The sequence below is a fragment of the Carlito syrichta genome, unplaced genomic scaffold, assembly GCF_000164805.1.
Source record: "Carlito syrichta isolate Samal-C Ts95f unplaced genomic scaffold, Tarsius_syrichta-2.0.1 Scaffold287639, whole genome shotgun sequence".
Taxonomy (NCBI): domain Eukaryota; kingdom Metazoa; phylum Chordata; class Mammalia; order Primates; family Tarsiidae; genus Carlito; species Carlito syrichta.
Window position 1 is genome coordinate 155,154 of NW_007231735.1, and position 23,217 is coordinate 178,370.

General features: G+C 35.5%; 1 pseudogene; it reads right to left on the minus strand.

Annotated features, from left to right (window-relative positions):
- Positions 1 to 17,496: 17,496 nt before the first annotated feature.
- On the minus strand, positions 17,497 to 18,007 carry LOC103254907 (annotated as a pseudogene).
- Positions 18,008 to 23,217: the final 5,210 nt, after the last annotated feature.

Sequence of the window (23,217 nt, forward strand, 5' to 3'; positions counted from 1 at the left end):
AGTTGAAGTAACACTTAGTATATTGTGAAGCATGGGATGATAATAAAATCTGCCTTTCTGTAAAAGATCTGTCAAGGACACCTCAGCAGCCCAGGACCTCCATGATCAGGTGGCGTGTAACCAATTATTGCAATGATATCACAGAAGTGTCACTAATAATTCACAAGTGCTCCAAACTCAAGGTTGTTTGTATGTTTGAACTGAAAGCAGCATCTTTGTATCGTTGTAAATCCTTAGATTCCGGATTTATGATAAAGTCTAGATAACGTGTTTATTTCCAATAGGTAAGATTCCAGGCTACATTATAGCAGTGACAAATTAAGAAAAATAAATTTGGAAATAATTAAAGACAGTTCAAATGGTTCTAAAGATGGAAAGTAAATTCAGATTTACAGAATGCCCCTTCACCGGAACATGATAGAACTTTAACGTATATATGTGAATAGCACTTAAATCAGGAAAGGGAAGAAACCTTATGATAAAAGTTGACAACTATGACCATAGGAAGAAATAATACTGAGCCTGTCATATTTCAACACTCCTACTTTCAGAAACAATGTTAGTTGATGAAATTCTGAGAGTTTGCATAAATACTCTTCAATTTGCCGAGATAAACCAAAGAAGAAAATAAGAAACTCTAAATAAAAATTAAATAAGGCAATCCTCTAAAAATTAGAAGTTTCTACCTATTAGGGAAGAATCTTAGTACTAAAAGGAACAATAATCAGGACTTGCCAGCTTTCAGGGCCCTGTTCCCAGAAGGACTTACTCAGACACCATTAGGTGGAGTGACATCTAACAGGCTGTCAGAAGAGAGAGCAGATGCCAGATCTTCAGCATCAATCTAGCACTTGTTCCCCCGTCACACTCCAGAACAATGTCTTGAAAGCAACACTTAGCCCATGCTTCTGTAGCCCAAAAGGAGGATGATAGACTGATCACAATTCAGATGGGAACTACTGTGTTAAGAAGAATTTGCCTATTATTTTATTAGAGTAAATAGGTAGTCTAGAATCAGAACAGCTAGATTAAGTACAGGCAAGATAAAATGAATGGCACGGCAATAACATTCAAGGCACAGTGAAAAGAACTAAGAAATTGGAAATAAAATAGCAGGCAAAAGAAAAATGAAGAACCAATCTAGAAGAAAAGATAACTCAAGCAAGAGAAATACAATTTTTTAAATTGATTCTTGTTAGTTTTCCCAAAATATAAATTTAGCAAAAATCAATATAAGAAAATAAAATAGAAAATACAAGATAAATTTTAAACTAAGGAACTGTGTTGAGAGAAAAACCCAGCATTATTTATTATCCCAAAAGTAAGTTAAAAATAATGAAGAAAGCAGCAGACATTTCCAAAAATCAAATGAATGATGTGGAAAATAGTTTAGAGGAATGTCAGTGATTTCAGAGGCAAAAGAAATTAGACAATTGTAATGATTGCTAGAACAGACAGACTGGGGGATAACTCAAAATGAAGAGAATCAGTATACTTCATTTTTTTAAATTTGTATTTCAATAGCTTTACATGATGGGTACATGTGATTTGGGGTTAAATGGATGCATTTTATAGTGGTGAAGAAGTCTGGTCTTTAATAAGTGTACCCATCACCCCCACTAGGGCACATTGTACCCAATAAGTAGTTTTTTATCCATCACCCCTGCCCCTGATTGCCAATATGCATTATACAATTCTATATGTCTTTACAGACCCATAGCTTAGCTCTTACTTATAAGCGAGAACATATGGTATTTGGTTTTCTGTTCCTGTGTTACTCCACTTGGGATGTTTTCCAATTCCATAAAAGTTGCTGCAAAAGGGATTATTTCATTATTTTCTATGGCTGAATAATATTCCATGGTACATATGTATCACATTTTCTTTACTCACTGATCAGTTGATGGAAGTTGATTCCACATCTTTGCAACTGTGAATTGTGTTGCAATAAATATATGAGTGCAGATGTGTTCTTTGTATAATGATCTTTTGTTCTTTGGGTATAACCAAGTATTGGGGTCAAATGGTAGATCAACTTTTCATTCTTTGAGTTATCTACATACTGTTTTCCATAGAAGTTGTCCTAATTTACATTCCCACCAACAGTATATAAGCATTCCCTTTTCTCCACATCCACACCAATGTCTTCTGTCTTTTGATTTTTTTAGTAATGGCTATTCTGACTGGTGTAAAGTGGTAGCTCATTGTGGTTTCAATTTGCATTTCCCTGATGATTAATGATGTTGAGAATTTTTCATATGTTTCTTGGCCATATCACTACTATATCTATCAGGAAAAGTGATCAGAGATGTCCACTGAAACAAAAGAGAAATAAAGTTGCAAAATGTAAGGTAACAGAACTCATCATTCATAGGTTTATAAGTTAATCTACCTCAAGATAAATTCTGGTTAAATTTTGATATGAAATAATGAAGTATTGATGAATAAGAGGTACAAGAGTGTATAATAATGTTAACCACTTCACTTTTCATAGCAGGAAGTTTAAAACATGGGATTTAGAAAAATAAAGATTCAAACATCTTAATGATTTTTATAATCTCTTTCTTAAATGCAGAGAGATTCTTTATAAAATATGAATTTATGGTGAGGAAACATTTATATTTCCTTCAATTTCACTTTAGGTTTCTTTTCGTTTGTTAAATTTAAATTAAATCAATCTAATGTATTTTAAATTTTAAAAAGTATGTAAAATAATGTCATAAAATTAGCTACACATATTCAAGGAGAGAATTATAAAATGATATTCATAAAATCTTAACACATATTATTTCTTGGTGATGCAATATTTTTGGATGTGTATTTCATTGCTTTCCTATTTACTTTTTCAGTATTATGTGAATTTTTTCACTGCAGATTTTATTTATTTTAAGGAAGACACACATTTTAGTCTTTATTCTGTGCCAAGAATTGTTCTAGGTGCTTTCACTCAATTTTCAGAATAACACTATACAGTAAATATTAATATAATGATATTTATTATTTTGAAAATGAAGAAACTGAAGTACAGAAAAGTTGAGTACTTTGCTCAAAGTCACACAACTAGACCATGGCAGATGCCAGAATCCCAAGCCAAGCAGGTAATTCCAGCGACTATACTCTTATCCACTATATTGTTCTGACTAGAATAAATTATTCTAATAAAGTTTCTAGTTGCAAAAAGTGATGTAAAGGTCATAATATAAAAATCCAGCATTCAAAAATTCTGATAAAATAATTATACTATCAGTCAGTTACTCTTAACTCCCTTTGATAATCTTTAAATGCGTCCCTTTATGTGGCCTTTGTAGATAATTTTGTCATTCATAAATTCTCAAGATGTGCAAAATTTAAACCTTATCAGATGGTAATTGCTTGACATAAAGTTAAGATACAGTCTGGGAGGTAATAAAGTGATCCAACATTGCAACAACCAGATGCATGCAATCACCAAGGACAGACATTTCTATATTTTGAATATGACTACATATATGAATCAAATTAACTCACTTGATAAAATAAATGATTGATTGTTTAATACACTTGAATGTAATGTTTTGCATGGATGTAATGTGCCCACTGAGTAGTTTTATTTTTTTCCACTAAATGTTTTATCATAGATACAGTCTAGGGGTAAGGGGGCCTGCCGGATAGCTGCTTTTGACTAGAGAGTATCAGCTGCACTGATTTCACCCATGACTTCAGATTCCACAACAAGAATAGTCTCCTCAAAACAGTAATGAAAGGAATGACTTCCTTGAGAATTACTATATGAATAATGAGAAACCTTTATCTTCTGAAATATTTAATATTGCTATTAAAAAACTTCCTTATTTTTGTGCAGAATTATAAAGCATGTTGTCAAACTACATATTTTTCTTATAAGTACTTTTCAATTAAAACTTTCTTGATTAGTTAGTGAAACTCGGCTTTTAGAAAGGCAAATAATGTATACTTTATTCTGTGGAGTGTTAAAAATGTTAGACAGTTATTTTGATTCATCATATAAAAGATATTGCTACTGAATAAAGTTATTTAGATATCAACTTTGACACTGAAACTATATGTAATATTAGTTGATGACTTTTGATCTCTGTTTTATTTTGGAAAGCTCACAACTTATTTATAATATGCTTTTGAAATTTGAAAATAGCAATGCATAGAAAAACAAGAACACTTATCTAAATCAACATCTGTCCTGTAGGTAAAATTGGAAATGTAATTTCACACTTAGTTAGTACAGCCCAGTGTGCTGTTGGTGTCCACCCAACGAAAACACAGTAGCGATTTTAAATATTTATGCATGGTTCTTGTGTAGATCAGTGCCAATTGCCTTTGTCAGGTTTAATGCCAAAAAATAAATGCTTAAAACTGACAAGTCACTTAGCTTAAATGTGCAATGGCTAAAAGCAGCATCAAGGTACCCTGATTCCAGTAGTTCCAAGAAAATACAAGAAGCCCTTGGTTTCCACCAGGAATTGACTCCAGAACATGGATACTAAATCCATGGATGCTTAAGCCCCTATATGAAGTGATGTAGTAAGTCATCTCTAGATGTACTTATAACACCACACACAATGTAAATGCTATGTGTATAGTTGTTCTACTGTATTTTGTTCACATTATTTGTGTTGCTATTTTTATCTTATTTTATTTTTCCAAATATATTTGATGTACGGTTGGCTGGATCTGTGAATGCAGAACCACAGATACAGAGAGCTGACTGTATATCCAAAATGAAAATTGTGTAAAACCGCTGAAAGCTGAGAAGAAAACAGACATGACGCAAGCTAAATATAAGAGAAGGTAGAAACCGATCGTTAAGAATACTTGACGATACTAAGAGTGAAATGACTAGAGGTTTGCATTATTCAAAGGAGGTCAGGACAAATTATACAGCTACACAGAAACATTAGATAACTAAGGCTTGCTTTAAAGATTATCCACTCTGTGGTGCATGCGTTTTTCAGGAAGTTTATAGATATAGAGTGGATGACAGACATCCCCAAATCTTTTATTTTTTTCACTATTTTTGCCCTTATCACCATTCAAATCTCAAAGACGCACAAATCCGATGCAAGAAGTCTATGATGTTTCTGTCCTTCACTAAAAGAACTAATTATTTCCTGTTGTTGTACAAGTTTTGTCCTTTCAATTGAAAATTATCTTCTTCATTTCTGTAAAAAATTGTTGTTTATTCTTCGAACTTCCTTCAAGTGCTACCCTGCTGCCCTGTAAAGTCTTTCCAAATGCCCCTGAATACCAATGTCTGGGATGACGCTTCTCTCTCTCTCTCTCTCTCTCTCTCTCTCTCTCTCTCTCTCTCTCTCTCTCTCTCTTTCTTTTGAGTTGGAGTCTTACGCTTGTCGCCCAGGCTGGAGTGCAGTGGCATGCACACGGTCACCATAGCCTCAACCTGCTAGGTTTAGTCGATCTTCTGCCTCAGCCTTCCAAGTAGCCGGAACTGCAGACACACACCACCACGCCCAACTACTTTTTGTGATTTATTGTAAAGACGAGATCTCACCAAGTTACCCAGACTGGTCTCGAACTCCCAGGCTCGGCAATCCTCCCACCTCGGCCTCCCAAAGTGCTGGGATCACAGGCTGAGCCACTATGCTCAGCCGACGCTTTTCTCTTTCATGCCTCCCCAGTGTACTCTCAAACACCTTTTTTATTTTATTCACTATCCCATGTTTACAATTATATGTCCCCAGCTCCCTACTATGCTCTGAACTCTTAGATGCCATATGCCCATATCATTTACCTTCACATTCCACAAGCCATTGACATTGGTTGGCAGACAGAGGTAACTCAATTAGTGATCTAGGAGAATGAGTTAGTACCTATAGTGAGTCTCTATTGAATATAAAATAAAGAGAAGCACCTCTGTGCAGCATACGTGGGTGTTTTTCAAAAGTTTATTTTTACACTCTATTTTTTTTTATTTTACTGTGTTTTATGTTTAACATATTTCCTCTTAGAAAAGAGAACACTTCTACACTGTTGGTGGGAATGGAAACTAATTCAAACTTTGAGAATAGCAGTATGGCATTCTCTCAAAGAACTAAAAACTGAGCTATCATCTGATCCAGCAATTTCACTACTGGGAATATACTCAGAGGAACATGAATTGCTCTAATAAAAAAGACACCTGCACACATATTTTCATTGCAACTCTATTCACAAAAGCAAAAACACGAAACCAACCCACATACCTATCAAAAGTGAACTGGATAAAGAAAATACGGTGCATATGCATGATGGAATACTACATAACCATAAAGAAGAATAAAATTATGTTCTTTGCAGCAACTTGGATACAGCTGGAGACCATCATTCTAAGTGACTATCACAGGGACAAAAAACTGAAGACTGCAAGTTCTCACTCATAAGTGACCCCGATCACTGGACACACAACACAAAGGTGGGAACAACAGACGCTGGACACTGCTAAAAGAGAGAGTAAAGGAGGAAAGGTAAGGGGCACACAATGGCACCCTGGGAGAGAGTGGGCTTCCTAGAAGCCCAAACCTCACCTGCTCACAATTTACTTCCATAATAAATCCTCACATGTACCCCACAATTCTTAAATATATATATTTTTAAAACTCATCTTATTTATCTGATAAATTAATGATAGCTCCTCTATTTTTCATTGTAAGCTGTTTCTGCTTCTGTGTCTTATATTCTCATTGAGGTGGTTTAAACCCTTTGCACAAGCATAGGACTTTTGAATTATGAGCTTTACTGAAAGTCAATAGGGTTGTACCATATATTTGGGTTCTTAGGCTTGTTTGACCAACCAGGAAAAAACATTTTAAACTCCTGACCAAAGGGTAAGTACAACCATCTGTATTTTAGAAACCAAGAATGGATAAGAGTGCTTTCATAAGAATTGTTTTTTTTTTGGTCCGGTATTCTCCAAAACCCAACTTTTTCTTGATGTCAAAGTCCTACTGCATTATATTTTACATGAGAACAAAGTAAATACAGAAAGGCAAACAAACAAAAACCCAACTCCTGTTCTTCTACCTTCTGGGTGCAGGAGGGAAAGTTTCCTATTTTACAAAATATCATTGCTTTCATACAAAGAAGACTGCATAAACAAGAAAAAAAGAGTAACTTTATGGAATGGAAACCTGACAAGCACTGCCTCACCCAAGTACTCAAGGTTGAAATCAGCTATCTTAATTCATGTTGATAATACATACCCTTGATACAATATTCTAAAAATGTCTCTACCTTCAAATATCCATTTTAAAAATGAAGAGGAGACACATACACCAGTTGAGAAGCATGCTTTTGCGAAATACCTGAGCAGTGCTCCTCAAAACTGACAATTTATCAAAAACAAAGAGAAACTAACAGTTAAGAGGACTCTAAGGAGACTAAGAACTAGAAAGCCTAACAAGACATGAGTAGTAAATAACACAGTGGTATCCAGAATAGGATTCTGGAGCAGAAAAGGAACATTAGATAATAAATAAAGAAATCTAAGGAAAGTATGTACTTTTGTTAATGAAAATAAAATAATATTAGTTCATTAACTATAACAATGTACAAAATACTAATGTAAGATATAAATGATAGGGAAGCTTAGTATGGGGAATATTTCTATCCTTATAATTTCTTTTTATGTCTAAACTTTTAATAAATTAAGTCTATTTTAACATACTGCTATTGTTTATCACTTTGCTTTGCTTGTTTATCTCTTTGCTTTGTGTGTGTGTGTGTGTGTGTGTGTGTGTGTGTGTGTGTGTGTGTCTGTGTGTGTATCCTATTACTGTTATTTAGTACCATTATTTAGTGTGGTTTAAAAAAAAGATAAATGCAAGTTTTTTGTTTTTTTTGAGTTGGAGTCTCACTCTGTCACCCAGACTGGAGTGCAGATCGCTTCGACCTGCTGGCCTCCAGCGATCCTTCTGCCTCAGCCTTCCAAGTAGCCGGAATTACAGGCATGCGCTACCACGCCCGGCTGATTTTTTTTTTATTTATTGTAGAGATGAGGTCTCGCTGCCCACGCGGGTCTCGAACCCACGGGATCAGGCAATCCACTCACCTCAGCCTCCCAAAGGCGCGGGATTACTGACTGAGCCACCGAGCCCGGCGAATGTAAGTTTTTAGTTCACTGCCCTTACCTAGATATATCTAATATTCCATTTTAATTCATCTACTCTATGGATCTATGATGACACCATGACTATCACTGGATCTCTTTAAATCCAAGCACAATCTGCTGTGAATTTTGTTCAGCATATGATCAGACTAATGAGAAAACTTGTAGCTCATGGATGGACAACACCAGAGCATCAAAAATCTACATTCGCAGATTTTAAATTAAATAATGAGAATATTGCAGAAGCTGGGAATCTAGGCCTAAGGTTTCTAGATGAACCAAAAATATCAAAAAATTATTTTTAAAAATCTTGAAGAATACTATTGAATCCTGGATAGGCATTCAATATTATTTCACTATAATTTCAGTGTCAGGGTGACCTTGTTTAGTTGAGTATGCTGTCTTTCATTCTTAACTATGTAGCTCTCAATTACTATGCTAAACGTTTTTGTGTTAACAACTCCGTCTTCTATTTCTTTTATATGACTTCCACTACACTCAACTATCATAATAAAATGTTTGTGGTAACAACTCTGTCTTTTGTTTCTTTTGATGAGCTCTATTCTGCTCGATACTGAGTTTACAGCGAAATTGTTATATTAGCAATTCTTCTGGTGACTGACTAAAGATTTCTTCTAAAATCAGGAAAACACTGCATACTTGCCCTGCCCTAGGTCATAGTTACATATCCTGAATCCTCAGTTGTGCTAGGTGCACTCTCTAGCCAATGAAAGGACACACGCACCAATGACTTTGGAAAGTGTATTTCCGGTCGCAACGGAAAAGCTATTGCCTCACTGAAATTCAGGGGCAAACATTCCTATAGAAGCAGTCCCTAAAGTGATTTAATTGATTACCTAGAATAGTCAACAGGGCTACAATCCAACTTAACTTTCAAATACCTTCTAAATGGCTCTCAAAACAAATAAATACCAATATTCTGCTATGACTCTGACTAGAATGACAAATGGCACAAACAGTTGGTACCCTTTCACTGTAAAACTACTAAATCCTAGAGATAACATTCCGTATTAAATATTTAAATATTTAAGTATTTAAATATTATTAGATTCTTTTGCTTCAGACTCAACCCTGCAGTTGTATGATGCATCTGGAAGTATCACCCCCTTTGGTTACCACAAGCCCCATGTCAGTCGACCCAAATCTCTACAAGTCTTCTCTCTCCTTTTTTCTATACATATTCAGACATATTCAGGATATGTATATACTATACTAGTAACTACATCATGTGTCAAGATCCTTTGCTTCCCTTATTGCTTCACATCCACCAAACCATTCTCTTTGCTTATATTCAAGTCTAAACTTCTAAATTAGCCGTCTCAATAGAGTCAAGGCTTTGACCAAACTAAAACTTGTTCTTTTTGCAGTTTATGATAATGAAAGCCTTACAGAGTGTATTTTGCTACTCATATTTTTATATTTCGATGTAAGTTGTAGGATAAAAAAGGCTTTTTTGTGCAGTATATGATCTATTGAATACCTAATAAGTCAAACACATACAAAGGAATCTCTATAATCGCCAACATTATGTATTGATAATCAGTTCAAAAATCACTCCGTGTATACTTACCATGTACCATAGAAAAAATGATCACCATTTTTCTCTACAGAAAAAATGGACCTTATTGTACAAAAATCCAGGAAAATGACTTGACCCAAAAAGAAATATCACCTTTATTTCCAGAAGGAAATAATGTGTGGCCATTTGACCCAGTATCCAGTATCATTTTTTGAAAATAGAATTTTTTGAAAAAAATTTGTAAAGCACTAAAAATCATTGAGTGGGAGGCAATACTATATTATCATGTTTCGTGATGTCACTTATTAAACTATTCCCCAAGTCCTTCAACCTGAATTTTTCTGGTTTTAGATTTCCTGCAATCAGTTGCTACTAAGAGTTTAGCCAGATGCTAATATCTCACAAATCAGTTCTCTGTGGAACGGTAAGTAGGAAATTGCTCTTTGTTTTAGCTTTAGATCTGGTTTCATCTTCAGGGGTTTTTAGGAGTTGAGTCAGTATTTTCCCCTTATCGGCTTTCAGACACACATCTGTTACTCATCCACCAGAATTGCTCCTATTGAAACTGACATTCAGAACTGCCCCCAAAGAAGAAACATGGCACTTAGACAAATGTGAGGGCTGAAAACTTGGCAGAATTATAACCAGAAACAAACAATATTGACCAAGTCATCATGAAGAGAAAGCTCCCAGGAATGTTTGTTTTCCCAAAACAAACATTTACTTTACACCATTTTTATTGAATTAAAAATAAATTAATTCTATAATTTTCACAATACCTGACATGACAGACAGGGAAGTTCTGTAAATATATGAGACTTCAGAGGTTCCAACAAAGATAAAATATGTCACTGGTAGCAAGTATTTAGAGTATGAGTATACGACGTTAAAAAATCGTAAGTGTAAGATGACAATAAGGGAGTGGGGTTCGGGAAGGGCAAATGGAATCCTGGATGAGCTCATGGTACCTTAAGGACATGGTCTTTCCAAATGCTGTGATGTTTAGTCCTCAGTGCACTCCCTAGAGGTGAGGATCACTGTGGCCATTTTGCAGAGGTGGATGCAGTTTTAGAACCGCTAAATCTCTAGCAATTGCTAAGTCAGTACCATCAACTCTTGTTATTCACATATAGTGTAAAGAGCTTTGCTACATGAGGGCAGCCTAGGACAGAATGCCCTGGACATGGAAGGAACTCGGTCTAACCATCCTTAAGGACAGATTTTTCCATTCTGCTCCTCATCCCGAGATATACCCATCCTTAAGGACAGATTTTTCCATTCTGCTCCTCATCCCAAGATATATACATATATGGGAGAACTCACCCTTCAAGCCTGTGGTCCCCAGAGCGGACAAATTTAGGTAGCAGCTGTCTTCAAAGTATGCTATACTTGAATGTCTTCCTCAGCAAGTGGTAGCCACAATTGTACAGCTGTTACTTAAGAGTGGGAGTCCGGATCTGTTAATTAATTAATTTATGTATGTTTTAATGTATGTAGACCTTCCTTTGTTTCAAAAACTAACTTGTAGTTGCCAAGTCAGGAAATTGTTCTTTTTGTTTGACTCTGCTACAAACAAGTACCTTTGGGTAGGTGAATTAACCTTTCTTGGACTCTGTCTCCTCATGTGCAAAGTCAAATAACCCATGCGATCTCTTCTGCATTTCTTTATAGGATGGTCTGATTTCCTTAATATGCTTAATGAGAATAAACAGAAAAGACTTACTGTGAATAAAACATCATGTTGAGAAAGAAGCTATATAAATGCAAAGTAATAATAATATAAATGCAAAATAATAATTATCCCTGTGTTCTGGCCCTTTACAACCAGTGATGCCATTAGCAGGAAGGTGATTCACAGAAGCACAACGGCCCTGATTAAGGCAATAATGAGAGTGACTTAGAAGAAGCGAAGCTAAGTAAACACAGCATGAATAAGCAATAACTAAGTGGGAGAAGGCTATTTAAAAGTCAAGGCTACAGGGAAAGAATAAATAAATGTATGGTTTCCAAGAATGGGTAGCATAGCAGGATATCATGAGTAGAAATGTGGAAGAAAAATGTGAGATAAACATGATCAAATCTCCTCAATAATATGAAATCCTAAATTCTGGAGGACTCAGAAATATATAAATGGCTTCATAAAGTTTTGCAGAATGAGACCATTGCGGAATTTACAAGACTGCATAAACTAATCTGTCCTCAGCTAAGTTTCCTCTTGCTAATAGGCGTCCTCAGCTTCACAGTTCAGACCCCTCCTCAGCTCAGCAATTCAAGCTCCAGGTGACTGCAAATGAGGGCTCACAGCTATTAACCTAGGGTGACCCTAGGCTCCACCTGAGTCTAACAGCTTTTGAATCAGTTGTCTTTCCTCTCTGGTGCTTGCACTGTGGCTGGCTGCTCTGATTCTTTTAAGTGATTGCACACCACCCTTCCTTCCTCGATCTCAGAAATCCAGTTTTAGTTCAACTTTCATGACTACCTGGCGTGAGACCAACGCAGGTGGAAATGGGAATCGAAAGGGTTGGAGGAATGAAATGGAAGCAAACACACAATCCTCTTTGACTTGACCCATGAATATAATCTCAGGTAATAAATCACCATGCAGCTGAAAATACTCTCCTTAGATGTGAGGATTACAAACATTTCATCCTGGTTTATTCTCCAGACTTGAATATACCTGGTTGAAGAACTGTAGATTAAGATGTTTGGGAAAAATTCTGTGATAACTTTTTGTTATAATGGGGGCTTTCTTTAATATGCCATCATTCTTTATAAATTATCATGTTAATTTCTGCCACATCTGTGTCATAGTCACTTTAAAAAAATCATAGTATGTATACTATTACCAAGGCAATTTAGTCACGTGATTTCTATCTTGATCTCAAATATGTCAAGCAATAATTAATTCAGTGAATTCAGCGACAAACATTAATGAAATTTAGTTAGATTACCGTTTGGCAAGATGTGAACAAAAAAAAGTCACTTTAGTGGAAGTTTTTATACTTCAGTTAATTGTCGTGACAGCTTTTTTTGAAATGTTTTATTTTAAAGAAGTGGGGTACAATTCAGAGTTAGGTTTATAAATGCTCATTATGCAAGTACTGTGCACCCAGCTCCCCTGGCAGTTTCCCACTACTGCCAATACCACCCCCCCCCCTTCCCTGACAGTTTCCCAATATTGCCAATCCCTTTCTTATAGTATTGTCATAATTGTTCTGGGTCCGCATATGAGTGAGAACATGTGGTACTCAGTTCTTTGTTTCTGTGATAGATCACTCATTATTATAGACTCTAAGACCATGCAAGTTGCTGTGAAGTTCATAATTTTGTCCTTATTTTTGGCTGCATGATATTCAATCATGTATACGTACCACATCTTGTTTATCCAGTCCTTTTCAATGGGTGGCATGGTTGGTTTCATGTTTTTGCTATAGTGAATAAAGTTGCAATAAATATGCGTGTGCAAGTATCTTTTTCATAGAATGATCTGAGTTCCTCTGGGTATATTCCCCGTTTTAGATCTTTTAGGAATCACCAAACTGTTTTCCACAGAGTCCTAAAAGAATCATTTAACTAGGTTAATCCAATTATTCCATTTTACATTTAAAGTGTGAAATTGCAATGAATATTAGTTTCTATTTGGTATTCATATTTCTTTATTGTGTTATATACTTTAAGAGATTAACTCCCTTTAAAAATTATTTTTTGCAATATAAAACAAATACAGCAAATCACACAAATCAAATGTGTGATGAAACCAACAGACCAAGAAATAAAACCTTTCCAGCCACTCCAGGAGCCCCCTTCTGTGATCTATTCAGTTGTAACACTCACCCCGTGTACAATCAGTGTCCTCACTGTTATAGTAATCACTTCCGTTTGTGTGTGTGTGTGTGTATGTGTGTATTGAAATCCAGGCATGTATACCTAAACACTCCAGTTTAACCTTGCCATTTAAAAATTTTGATTCAATGTGTTCTTTAAGTATATATACTGTTCCTTACCTTCAGTATGTTTAATAGGTTTAGTTTTCCATATTCTCTGAATTTTGTATGTTAAATATTCCTAAGACAACTAAAGCACAGGGTTCCTCTGGGCTCTGTATTTTTGGCAAAATGGAAGCTAACTCCAGAGGTTTGAGCAGATTCAAGTTTGATTTCATTGGCAATGGTATTGGTATTGTACCCATTCCAAATTCTAAACATTAAAATTTATTAATACTCAATGCCTAAATCCATCAATGCATTGGAGATATGAAAATAGAGATATCCTAATTGATCATTCATTAAATTTAGATATTAAATATTCATATGTAAAGATACTCTTTTTGCATCACCTTGTTGTTTTTCCAGAATTACAATTCATAATGAAAAAGCAGGACATGTTCCTTATGTTTACTAGTTTTAAAGGTAATTAATTAATTCTCTATGAATCTCTTAGGGATGGCCAATTTTTTAAGAACTACTTGATGAACTCATGAATTTAAACACCTTTGGTGATTTCAAAAACTTTCAATTATTATTGTTTTTGAAACTCAAATGATCCCATCTTTGGCAGCAGGGTATGCCTCAAGTTGACTCCGGAGTCTTTTTGACATGACTTTAAGAGTCTTTGAGAGTTCCCTATCTGAAATGACAAGATATTTCAGATTACCTTGTACATTTATGCCTCAATTTGAAATCAGCCAGTTATCCTAGAAACTATAGTTTCCCTTTAGTGGGAAGTGGTATTTCAAGAGAATTTTCTAGACACTGTGAATTCATAGGGCCAAGCGAATTGGTAAATGTTATGAATTTAATGTTTATGTCCGCTCCCTCAAATTCATATGTTGAGACTCTAATCCCCAGTGTGGTTGTGTTTCCAGATGGGTGGGACTTCTAAGAAAGTAATAACCGTTAAGTGAAGTCACAGAGATGAAGCCCTGATCCAATATGATAAGCATCAGAGAGTTCCCTCCCTCCATATCCCCCGGTACACCTCACACAAACTGAGGAAAGGCCTTGTGAGCACACAAGAAGGCAACAGCGATCTGCATTCCAAGGGGACAAACCCTCATGTTAACTTTGTTAACACCTTGGTCTTAAAGTTTCAGCCTCCAAAAATGTCAGATAATAAATTTCTGTGGGTTGTCACCCAGCCTGTGGTACTTTTTTTTTTTTATGGTAGCCAAGTCCAAGCAGACTAAGACAGTAAATCTTGAGTGCGTTTCTACAAAGCAAAACAAAAAGCAATGCCTTGTAAAATCTGCCAATCTCTTTGGTGTAAATACTCCCAGAATGGTCAATTTAAGCAACCAAGGAGAAGACAAGGATGTATTCAACTAGCTCTCATGAGATATATGTGTGTATCATTACATGAAACCTCTTTCCCTCAAACTCTCATTTAGTTTTGATCTGCAAGTAACGAAATGTTTAATGTTCACCACCAAACTTTTGTCAAGGACTCCCTAGTCCTTCCACTTAATGATTCTTCTGCAAAGATTCTTGAAAACAGTGTTTGTGGAGTCCTTGCAAGTTGATAAACTGACTTATGTGCTTTTAACATTATAGAGTTTGCTGGATGTAACATCCTGGTCTCATGCAGGTTTGGTGGAGTGACTTTTTTATCCTTGAAATTCTAAAACATGCAGCTCCATTTCCTCTGGCATAAATTGATGCTGATAAAATGTCTGATGATGATCAACTAATTTTCTTTTATATTGTATAAATCATATCTACTCCTTACCCCATTTTTTCTTTTTTTAATTAAAAAATTATATCAAATGTTTCAGTTTTGTAATTTTTGGCAGGGACTGTTATGTATTGTTCTCTCAGATTTGTATTGTACTCTTCCAACATGTAGTTTTAAATCGTTCTTTTCTTAGTTTAAGACAATGTGATTAAATTTTGATTTTTAGTGTTTTTTACTTTTCTTCAGCTCCCTTCTTCAGACGTCTGTTTTCTGTATGTTGAATCATTTTTTCTCCCATTAGTGCTTTAAACTGTCTCTCAAATACTGTTTTTATTTTTACTTTTGCAGTTCATTATTTATTTAGGTGTTTAAGTTCTTGCACTAAGTTTTTACATACTAGTGGACACTGGCAAATTATTTCTCCCATAGAACAAGAACCATACATCCCCAGACACGTATAAATTAAGGCTGAACTAACATGAATGCACATCACCATTTTATCAGTTACATAATAAAACAAATTATCGAGTATCAAAATATTAATTTGCACATCTCAAAATGCAAATAAAATATTAGATGTCTGTTTAATTTATGAGTAGAAACCCATTTCATTTTTTGCAAGAAAAATTGGAAAGAGAAGGAAAAAATGTCATTCTTCAACCAGAAAGAAGTTGGTAAACAACTTCTGATAAGTATGGGGGAAAAAATTACAAAACTTTCAGAAATGTTGTGACTAAAAATTGTTTTAGCTCAATAACAAAGCATTTCGCTACCTTGATAAAAATTTACCAAATTAAGGAGAATATTTTATATGTTCCTCAAAAGACAAAGGCAATATTTTGCTTAAAATATTTAACCCTCTCTCATTCTTTTTTTTCCGGTCTGCACCTCAGTGCAAACATTAAAAAGTATAAGATGTTTTTGTCTAAAGCCATGAAAGACTTTCTTTGTATAATGAAGATTTTCAAAATGGAGGTTTTTTATAACAGCTTAAAGCGAGATTTATAGAAAGATATTAAATAACCACTCCAAGACTTGACAAAAATTCAAAAAGAAATTTAGTGATTAAGCCAACCTGATGTATACTTATGAATTTAAGAGATATAAACATAAGTTGAGCAGATAAATGACAGCATAGGTCCTACTTTTTTTTTTTGAGTCAAATTCTCACTCCATCGCCCAGGCTGGAGTGCAGGGCAGGCTCACAGCTACCTCAGCCTCATTCGACTTTTCGGGCTCAGGCAATCCTTCCACCTCAGCCTTTGAGGTAGCCAGAACTACAGGCGCATCACCACACCTGGCTAATTTTTTGATTTATTGTAGAGACAAGGTCTCACCACCTTGCCCAGGCTGGTCTCGAACCCATGGGCTCAGTCAGTCCTCTTGCCTCGGCCTCCCAAAGTGCTGGAATGGCAGGCTTGAGTCACCATGCCTGGCCTGGCCCTGCTTTCAATATTTGAAATGACCGACGTAATAAACCACATGAGGTCTAGATCAAGGGTCCCCAACGTTTTGGGCATCAGGGACCAATTTTGTGGAGGAGAGAGTCATCAGACATTAGATTCTCATAAAGAGCACACAACTGCATGCACAGTTCACAAGGTTCCCGCTCTGTGAGAGTCTAATGCTGTGACTGATCTGACCAAAGACAGAGCTTCGCTTTCCCAAGGCTCACCTCTTGCCATCCAGCCCAGTTCCTAACAGGCCAGGGGCCAGTACTGGCCCAAGGTCCAGGGATTGGGGACCTCCGGGCTAGAGTGTTCAGAGTTTCTGGGACTTGCATTCTGTCTACTCAAATAGACAAGCATTGTGCCAGGTATTTTGGCACCTTACTAAGTTTCTTGTATATAGATAAGATTCTGGCATGGGAATAGTTTAAATAAGACATTACTAAATACCACATGATTTCAGGAAAAGTCAGTTAGTATAGACAATAAGCACATTTAAATGCTGAACAGAATCTTTTGCTAAGTGTTCAAATATGTTGAATATAGCCCAAACACAGAGGTTGTTAATTCTGTCAAGCTCGTGGTCTAGTAAAATTTTTCAGTACTCCTATGAAAGCTTCATTAGACTTATTTATCAAGTCAACATGTTAGCTAATATGTACGACAAATTAGGTCCTGTATTGAGTTCCACTTCAAAGGTAGTAGCATTAGGCACTCAAGTTTTATTGAATGCAACAGTTGTTTCTATGACCATTGGAGTCTTTGAAGTGCAGCTGCGTTTTCGAGGCTACTTCTCCAAGTACTATGGTTGCTTGTTATCAAAAGCTCCAAAGTACTTTTGTCTTATGGCTTGTATTGCATCTTCATATTTCATTCCACCTTCAATTAACGCTGCAGCCACAACAGCTGAAGCCCTTCCAAAGCTTACACCACAATGAACTGCAATACAACAATCAGTTTCCTCACGAAACTCAATTTTTATAACACTTGGCCAGTCATCAACAATCTGGTTGGATGGTGGCACACCATCATCCAAAGGCTAATCAATAACACAGATTCCTCTTTTTCCGTAGTAGTGTTGTCATAAATTGCTTCACATCTACTTACTAGTATGGTAACTCCATACTTCTTAAATTTCTCTATAAATATGTTGAAGGTCACACTGGTTGGATTGCATGTAATAAGAAATCTCATGTTCTTTTTTGTGACTTTTACAGGAGTTGGGCAGGTCATTTAAACCACATTAATTTAGTTAATCTAATTTTAGTTAAAAAAAAAAAGGACTCAATAAAGTTATAAAAGACTTAAAAATTGAATACAGAAGGAACCCAAAGAAACTGAAGACTACTTCAGTATACTCCATGTGAAATTCTCAGTGCTCTGAGTATGAAGTTGGAAATAATGGTAAATGAATCTTCTGCTAAGAAGCAGCAATTTTCCAGTCCAATAATACTGAGACGACAGAAAGGAAGTATGCTCAGGTTTACTCCATCCAGGTGAGAACACTTGTAAAGTGCAGCGTGAATATCCATTCAACACTTCTGTGTTCATCTTAACCACTTTTATGGGGGCTTCTGGGTGCAGTTGTAATGGATGTTTACAGTTCACTTGTCTGCATAGAGGCTGTCTGTGCTGCCAGTCATCTCCACTGCCCTTCAAGAATTCCATAGATTTGTGACCAAGAATCAGGTTCAATGTGTGACCAGAACTGAGAAACATATTTACTCATTGGAGATTGTGGCCTAATCACACAGTCAGTCCCAAGGTGGGGCGGTGACAGTGACTGCAGGGCAGTCACTCCACGGTGAAGTCTCAGATACTTTATATTACTTTTTAAAATTTTTTTGATGTTAATTTTATTTTTTTCCTCCATTTATTTTCTGAAATCATTATTTAATGTGTTTCTCTTATGTTCTTTCTAGTTTATTCTTTCTGTCTGAAGTGATCTCTTCTCTTTTATATCAACTTCTTTCCTATATTTTGCCATCTCATATGTGAATTTGTAAATTGTAATTTAGATCACTCTGAAATAAGAGTTACACTTTTGGTCTGATTATTTTAGAATACCTTTCAAAGTGTTAAGTATGCCTATTGCTAGATGTGCCTTTGTTGTTTTGTTTCCTTTTTACATATAATAATTTATACTGATTTTAGCTCTGATGCATTTCTTTTTTTTAAAACCACAACTGATTTATTTCAAACTGCAAGTACTGACATCAGCACAAAGGTAGAACTAGATAAGCCATTCAATAAGCCATTAATAAATGGTTAAATATTTCATCTTAATATAAAGGGATTGTGTTTATAAATGACGTTTAAATACAAGTAGTAACAAGAGATAGGTTACTAACACTATGAAATCTAAAACAGTATTAAAATTTAGGAATTTATACCACAGTTTTTTGCAGCTTGCCAGCTTGCCTGCCTGTTATTCACTTTTATATGCTACTACTCTTCCTAAACATGAAGGAGGTACAATTCCCACAAACTTTTCTTATTTTACAGAACTTCTTCTTCTGCAGTCTTTATTTAGTGTTTAGGACTATGGAGGCTTTTTGTGTGAGAATTCTGAGCTCTGTACTTCCATCTTTTCCATCTTCTCTTCTGTTGTTGGACATTTTCTTCCATTTCTTTTGTCCCTTACTTGCCAACTTTTAAATCTACTTCCAGCAGTTTTTCTTGAGTGTGAGGTCCTGTCCTGGAAAGGAGACTTCATTGTGAATCATGTGATGTAATTATTTCTCTTCCCATTTTTACAGAACAGAACACATTGCTTGCCCACTTGGGTAATAACTCTCAACATCAAGTTAAACAGAAAATTGATACCGTAACACATGACAGTAGATAGAACCTGATTTAAAATGGGAAAAACATTTTTTGAGAGCTGTTTAATAGGAATTTAAATCTAAATTGCATTTTAGCAGTTTATTGCAAAAGTAATTGGACATATACACAGAGATGTGTGAATTTCCTGCACAGTGTTTAGAATAGATAAATATTAGAAACAAGCTATGTGTTCATCATTAGATTAATGAGATCGTGCCATGCAATTATCTAAAATGATTATGCATAGCTATACTCAACACTTAAGGGGAAAGTTCTGCAGTTATTCTTTTCTAGAATTCTTAAAACAGAATGATATTTTTTGCAGTATTGCACACACACACACACACACAGGAAGTCAGCATTGACTGTAATCATTGACAGATATAATTTTCATTGAGTAAAAATATTTTTGTATGGCTTTATTTTTCTACATGAGAATGCATTCCTTTTATAGCCAAGAGAAAGATAAAGCTCCATTCACTGAGAGGCAAGGGAAGAAAAACATTGAAGAACATTGGGACTCAACAGATCTGATAACAAATACGATCATATTCATTATTTACAGAATATGCATTTGCAAATTTTCCTACTTGCTGAAATTTATTTGCAACCTTAAAATCAATATTCATTTCACCTTTGCAGTCACTCACAGACGTGAGCATGGTGTTGAAAGATTTGAATGGCTCGAATAATATGCTTCAGGCTGAATTCAAATAAGGCAACACTCCACCATTTGGTTTCAACTCTCATACTGCAAACATGTGTCCATATTGTGGTCTATGTATGCCATGCTTCTAGAATTTTGTGCTTCTTGTTGATGACTTTGTGTTGAAAATGGGCCCTGATTGTCTTGCTTTTAAGTCTAAGTCTAAGAAGGTTGTGAAAGAGAGATGTGCGTCATTGGCAGGCATGAGTCACAGTGCTGTTGGCTGTGAGCTAAATGTCAATGAATCAATAATGTATATTAAAGAACGTGTCTTTGAATAGAAACACACTACAAACAAGGTGATTAATAAGTTGATAAAAATGTTAACTAGAGACTTATAGGAATCTAACCCTGTATTTCCCTTAGGAGCAGTGGTTCACAATTTGCTAAGACCAAGACTTTATAAATAGTATTCAATCTCAGTTTGCACCAGTTTTTAAATCTGAGATTTTAGATGCCTCTTGTTTCATGTTTGCAGTGTTCTTGAAGAAAGCTTGTTATCTGTTTTGCTTGTTTACTATAAAATGGATTTTCTTTTCTTCTTTGTGAAATTTTCTGCAATATTATCCTACCTTTATCCAAAATTTTGAAATTTTGTCTGGAAAAAACCCCTAAAATTAAATTAAATAATAAATTAAGTTAATTAAAATTAATACTCACTTCACTTGAAATGAAATGACACATTTTTCATTAGGGCTCAAGTTACAAACAACTTTTCTTTGGGATAAAAGCACAATTCCATGTAAACCTTTATTTGTGTGCTCTACTAATAACTTTAAACTTTTACTTGGTTACAACTAAAGAAGAATGTCTGGCTAATTACTTTATTTTCTTATGTAGAAAGTTGTCTTGGTCAGCACTGGCCGCTATATTAAAATGCCATAATCTAGGTAGCTTATAAACAACATACTTTTTTTTTTTCTCGCAGTTCTGGTGACTGGTAAGTTCAAGATAAAGGGGATAGCAGATTTAGTGTCTGTTTTCTGATTCATAGATGGTACCTTCTGATGTGTCAGAGTGAGGATCTCCCTGGGGTCTCTTTTATACAGGCACTAATCCAATTTATAAGGGCTCTTGTCCCATGACCTCATAACTTCTGAGGGCCCCAATTTCTAATACTATCACCTGACAGGTTAGGCTTTCAATGTATGAATCTGGAGATACGGCAAGCATCTAGATCATAGCACAAGCATGACACAAATATTACAAATATTAGTTTTAAATTTAAAAATAGAGAAAATATGCTTGATTTACTCAAAGTCAAAATAGTAGCAGTAATCTATTAAATTATTTGAGGAAACAATATCAGATTAATATTGCAGCATCTCTGAAAGTTAAAAAGTATTAAGTAAACTATTAGAATTGGTATGGATTAATCTACTCAGTAGTTATCTCTTTGGTAAGTTCTATGAATCTGCAAAAGAGATATAGGATATAATTTATGACCTTTTGGTGTTTGCAATATTATTCAGAAAATAAAACTCACATACCTAAAACAATTAAATAAACATTAATTAGTAATTTCATAATTCAATAAGACTCAGATTGGTATAGTCCAAAATAAAAGAGTTTCGTGAAATAGGTGAGACAAACTTTGTCCTGACATAAGTGAGATTTAAATATTTGGATAGGATGAAGTCGTCATGCCAAGGGAGGAAAAATCTACAGGAAAAAAAAATCACAAAATGAAAATAATCATACTGAATGTTATAAATAATGAGATGTTCCACCTGATTGAAGTTGCATTTCATGGAATAATGGAAAAGTATTGATGCCTTCGAATATAGAATTCTAAGAGCATTTGTATCCTTGACACCTAATTGTTCAAAAAATATTAGCTGAGTTAAAACGAACTAAGAAATACATTTGTCCAACCCACTCATTTTACAAAAATGAATGCATGAAACCCAGAACGAAACTGAAGCCCAGAGAGACCAGGATATTTGGGCAAGATTCCATTCATCCTGAATTGCATACACTCAACAGCATATCCCAGTTTCTATTCCCATGCCCTTACAAGCACTAAAATGTTCCAGAGGGTGGAAGTCATTTTATGTTCACCCACCCACAATCCCCTAGAAGCTTATTGAAAAGCTCTTATTGAAGGCAATATAAAGATAGACAGACCTAAATCTGTTTAGAAGTCCTTGTTCAAAGGAAGGAGATCTCTTCAAATGAAAAGGTGTGACTCTGCTTTAATCTTCCATATAACCTACAGTACAAAGAGGCTGAGAACTTCATAAGACTATGGGTTCCAGTTATGCTAGCAGATTTTTTCCCCAAAGGGAAACAGGAAAAAAAATACATTCGCTCAATAAGCATGTGTTAAATGTTGTCAAAGATGTCCTATCTGAACACTTTCTGTCCTTATGTCCATATTGTAATGCCTATCAGTTTGGAGGGAAGGGCCATTCATTGTACCCTTAATTTATGCATCTTCTGCCGGGTTTGGTGCTTAGCCTGTAATTCCAGCGCTTTGGGAGGCTGAGGGGAGTGGATTGCCTGAGCCCACGGGTTCGAGACCTGCCTGGGCAAATTGGCGAGACCTCATCTCTACTATAAAATCAAAAATTAGCCGGGTGTGGTAGCGCGCGCCTATAGTTCCAGCTGCTTGGAAGGCTGAGGCAGAAGGATCACCGGAGCACAGCAGGTCGAGGCTGCGGTGACCGGGAGCAGCCACTACACTCCAGCCTGGACAACAAAGTAAGACTCCAACTAAAAAAAAAAAAAAAAATTATACATCTTTTAAGGAAATCTATGTGTATCAAAACAAAATGGAAAATTACATCAGCTAATTGCTCCATATTCTTTCAGACAAACAGTTATTTCAAAACATAGCAGAATGCAACAAGTGCAATCATTTCTGGACCCTAGTCATTTCAGCGCATCAAGCTGATGAACTCAATTCGTC